At 44.9% G+C, this 5157-nt stretch overlaps 1 protein-coding gene across 1 annotated transcript in view; it reads right to left on the bottom strand.

The window, feature by feature from the left end:
• The window catches only part of Bcl2l13 (BCL2 like 13), a 52570-nt gene extending 48271 nt beyond the window's left edge, over positions 1-4299 (bottom strand). The window contains exon 1 of the mRNA XM_005365149.3: positions 4228-4299. The gene's annotated coding sequence lies outside the window, so the exon portion shown is untranslated. The remainder of the gene's footprint in view (positions 1-4227) is intronic.
• Between the last annotated feature and the right edge of the window lie 858 nt (positions 4300-5157).

The following is a 5157-nucleotide window of genomic DNA, read 5'->3' as shown; positions in this document are numbered from 1 at the left end:
CAGAATCAAAAGGGTCTCTAAGAGTGCGAGACCAGCCTGTACTACAGAGCTAGTTCCAGGACAGGCTCCAAAGCCACAGAGAAACCCTGTAAAAAAAAAAAAAAAAAGGTACAGAGAAACCCTGTCTCAAAAAAACAAAAAACAAAAAAAAACTGTGGCAAAGGTATTGAAGGTTCAAGCCTGGGCCACATAGAGATTTCTCTCAAAAAGTAACAAAAGAACCATGGCCAAGTGGTATGGGGTTTCTTTTAGAAGTGATGAAAACTCCCAATAATGGTTGCACAACTCTGAGTGTGCTAAAAGTCATTATATTACACAGCTGTGAATAGTACAGTAAATTAGTTATATCTTGGTGAAGCTGCCAATGAGCTGCTCTCAGCCAGTTGTAGCGGAACACAACCGCAATCCTAGCACTCAGAAGACTGGAGCAATATTGCCACCAACCTGAGGCCAGACTGAGCTACACGGTGAGTTCCAGACTAGCCTGAGCTACATACAGTGTGAGACTCTGTCTCATAAAAACAACAATAAAAATATCAGTTACTATCGGGTTAGGAGTGTAGCTCAGTTGTAGAGCACATAAAGCCCAGTTCACAAAAGCACGAAGCAATCAACAACAAAAGGGGCTGGAGTGTGTCTCAGGGAAAGCTCAGCATGCAAAGGACAGTGGATTTGATTTCTTTTTTTTTTTTTTTTTTTTTTTTGGTTTTTTGAGACAGGGTTTCTCTGTAGCTTTGGGGCCTGTCCTGGAACTCCCTTTGTAGACCAGGCTGGCCTCGAACTCACAGAGATTCGCCTGCCTCTGCCTCCCAAGTGCTGTGATTACAGGCGTGCGCCACCACCGCCCGGCTTGGATTTGATTTCTAACATAAAAACCCAACTCCTGAAAATATTACTCTAGCTCTAGATTTGAGTGGTGCAGGTGTGTAATTCCAGCCACTTGGGAGGCTGAGACAGGAGGATCACAGTTCAAGACCAGACAAGGGCTATATAAGAATACCCTGTCTAAAAAACTCTTGGTGGGCCGGGCGGTGGTGGCGCACGCCTTTAATCCCATCCCCCAACTCCAGTTCCAAAAGATGTTCCCTATTGTGACCTCTGCAAGCCCATACACACAGAGTGCACAGACACACTTACAGAAAAAACACTCACATAGAATAAAATGAATACATCTAATATAAACAAATCTTAGTGATGGGGCTGGAGAGATGGCTCAGAGGTTAAGAGCACTAGTAGCTCTTCTAGAGGTCCTGAGTTCAATTTCCAGCAACCACATGGTGGCTAACAACCATCTATAATAGGAACTTCTGTCATGCAGGCATACAAGCAGGTAGAACACTATGTACATAATAAAAAATCTTGGGTGATAATTTCATTTATTTGAAATAGGATATGACACAAATTCAAGTCTGAAAACTGAAGAAAAAGTAATGAAAATATTAAATGTTTACAATTTTATACCTAAAATATTTCATAAGAAAAAATGCAAAAATAAAATTTTTTGGACAATGTGGCAAGATGGTAAATAAAGTCACTTGCTGCCAAACCTGACCTATTCCCAGAAACCACAGGATGGAAGCAGAGAACAGATGCCTACAAACTGTCTTCTGACCCCTACATCAGCTTGGGATACATAAAACCCTGTCTAGACAGGAAGGAAGGAAGGAAGGAAGGAAGGAAGGAAGGAAGGAAGGAAGGAAGGAAGGAAGGAAGGAAGGAAGGACTTCAAAATGTGTTAAAAAGTTAAAGACAGAGTTTTCTTTTGTTAATTTTTATTATTTTTATTATGTGCACAGGTGGGGATATGTGCACACGAATACAAAACGTCAGAGATGTGAGATCCCCTGGAGCTAGAGTTACAGACAGTTGTAAGCTGCCTGATATGGTTGCTGGGAATCGAACTCAGGTCCTCAGGAATAGTATGTGTTCTTAACCATTGAGCCATCTCTGCAGCCCCATTTATTTATTTTCTTCTTAAGACAGAGTCTAACTTTTAGCCTAAGATGGTCTCCCAGCAATCTTACCTAGCTTCCCCTATATTTACATTTACAGGAGTGCCCAAGTGCCATTTTTTTTTCTTTTATAAATTTGGTGATAGCAGTAAAAGAGGTTAATGGCGGTGGGGATGGAAATGACAAAAATATACTACATACCTGCACAAATTTGTCAAGTAATAATGCTTTTTAAAAAATGGTTGGATTTAGCCTTACACATTATTTGGCTGAATTCACTCTCCAGGGCACAAGATACAGGCCATGTTAAGATAGATGTGGCAGTTCCCTGGAATCCCAGCACTAGAGAAGATGACTTAGGAGGACTACTAAAAGTTCAAGGCTAGCCTGGACCACAGGCTGAAACCGTCTCAAAATAAATACAAAAACAAGGGCTGACTGACCAAGTGGTTCAGCAGTAAAAGCAATTTGAGTCTAATCTCCAGAACCCACGTAAACATGGAAAGAGAAAATGGACTCCCAAAGCTGCCTACTGGCTGTGGATGGTGGCACAGGCCTTGGAAAGTGAGGTTATCCTGGTCTATATAGGAAGCTTCAGCACAGCCAGGACTATATAGAAATCCTTCCCACACACACACACCCCCAAAACAAAGTTGTTCACTGTCCCACACACACGTGTACCCAAACACACACCTACACCCACAGTAATAATAAATTTAACTGAATTTTCTAAAGGGGCAGACATGGTTGGGTTACTCCTGGATCTCCATTCAAGGGAAGTAGGAGAATTTTGAGTTCAAGGCCAGCTGGGATATATAACATCAAAAACCAAAACAAAATGTTATTTTAAAGTTATTTAATGTTATTTAAGGTCTATGAGCCATCTGAAAAAAATATTTAGAATAGTACCTCAGAGGCAGGCGGATCTCTGTGAGTTCGAGACCAGCCTGGTCTACAGAGCTAGTTCCAGGACAGGCTCCAAAGCCACAGAGAAACCCTGTCTCGAAAAACCAAAAAATAAATAAATAAATAAATAAATAAATAAAGGCCCCAGGATCCTAAAAAAAAAAAAAAATAGAATAGTACCTGATCATTCAGAGAAATGGGACTTGCAAGTCCTTATCTGCTTATTAGATACAGAACAATGATTTAAGCATTTTCAATTCATTGATATAAACATGCAGGATACGTTAATCCAATTGTGTATATGAAATATAAGTGGTTCACCACCCACACACTTGCTTAACTTTATAGTCTGTAAAATAATAAAAAAAAAAAAAGGTGGGGAGGGAGGAAAGGCAGCTCAAGGGTGTGGCAATTCATGTAAGGTCACACAAGTTGGGGCAGAGAGCACATCAACATTCTGGTTTATGCCAAGCCTCCAGGGGAAATATTAGTAATTTTACAAAACTTTTTTTTAACATCAGAAAGAAGAGGAGCCTGTCAGCATAGCTCAAAACTTTTAAACGCAGAGAGCAAAACAGATCTTTCCGATAAACACTTGTGCATGGAACGGTGAATTGATTAACAACGCTATCAACAAAGAGCATATGAATTTCTGGGCAGATCGTCCAATTTCTACCCCTTAAAGTAAAAGCCCTGACTTAGAAAGTCTAGGCTTCCTCTTTCACAGTATTGTAATATGAAAGCAAGAAATGTGGGATCCCGTGGGAATGTGGGGAAGATTCTTGAAAAAGGAAAAGACGAGTTAGTGTGAATGGTATCTATCGCCTCCATAGGGGAAGAAGGCTCATTGGTTTGGTTGTCTTGGGGGGAGGGGGGGGCGGTGGTGTGGGAACGGGTGTTAAAACTGCAGTGCTAACCCTGAGAAACAAGACTTCTACCACTGGGACAAGAAAGCTCTAGCAAATCTAATCTATAATCGTTCTAAGTGAACGGCACACACGTCCCTCCTCCAAGAATGAATTGAGGTTTCCCAGTCCAGTCTCCCAAAACGGACCCCGGTCGGTTCTCCAAGCAAAGATCGGTGTGAAGAACAGAATTAGAGCAAGGGTGAGCCCCTGGTGCCGCAAGCAGCCACACTGCCCGTTCAAAAGCAGCCCATCGCGGGGGCACGCTGGACAGGTCCGATCAGTCCCGAACAGTCCCAAGTCTCGAGAAGCTTTGGCAGAGCAGCTCGGTTCCTCGCTCCCTCTCGCCTGGTGTCGCGGGCAGCACCGAGCGGTGGGCTCGGTGGGCTCTAGACCCCTTCCTCAGGGGATGAAAACCCGCTTCGCCACCCGGCAGGACATCCCCGGAATCCCACTCCCCTCACCTGGCCCCGGTCGTGTCCCAAAAGAAATGAAGGAGGCGGCGGCTGCAGCAGGTGCTTCCCACAGGGTCCCGGAGCGGCAGTGGCTGCTTCGACCCACGGCCCTAATCTACCGCCGCCGCCATGATGGACGGTGAGGTCACCCCGGCGCGCTTCCGTCACCGCCGGCGTGGGGGCGGGGCTGGGGGCGGGGCCGAGCCGGAAGCCCGAGGCTCGGCAGCTGAAGCGGAAGCCCTGTTACTGACGCCTGTTGGTTAGTTCGCGCAGGCGTGACTGACCTGTGTGCGGAGCTGTCCTTTGCCTCTCTTTTCAGGAGCCACTCAAAGCCTGGATTCCTGGACTTCAGAAGTGTCCTCACTAAGTCATTTCCGGTGCTGAGTAGCGCGAAAATGAGGTCGACATGGCCAGCCAGCTCACCGCTGTGTGAGACTCGAGGCTGATGGCATCGCAGACGCTCAGGTCTGCAGACCTGTGCATTCCAATACAGCAGATGCAAGGGCTGCCGGATTCGGGGTCGGAGCCACCTGCCAGGAAGTTGTCCTGAAAGATGGGCAAGCAACTTAAAGACAGGGTGGACTGACAGACGGGTCTAGGCGGAGACAACTCAAAGCCCAGACACCATGGTGATATAGGGAATCTTCTATTAGCGATCCATTTTTTACTCACAATGCCTGGCAAGCTGCCTGGAACTGAACTGTACTTTGTGCTGATTAATGCGTGTTTTCTTGACTCGGTGAAAACATGTCCAACCTGTGGTCCGAGATAAGCTGTGAATGCTTCCCCACCCCACCCCCCACAAAAAAATAGATTTACTTAAAAGATGAGGATATGGTATGTGTAACCTGATTATCTAGTTTTCAGAGTATGAACTTTGTAGATGGCGATTGTGTCTCAATGTAAAAAGATCAAGATATCTAGGGTAAAAGATGAACA

Source organism: Microtus ochrogaster, unplaced genomic scaffold (assembly GCF_000317375.1).
Source record: "Microtus ochrogaster isolate Prairie Vole_2 unplaced genomic scaffold, MicOch1.0 UNK1, whole genome shotgun sequence".
Lineage (NCBI taxonomy): Eukaryota > Metazoa > Chordata > Mammalia > Rodentia > Cricetidae > Microtus > Microtus ochrogaster.
This window is presented reverse-complemented; position numbering and strand designations above follow the sequence as displayed.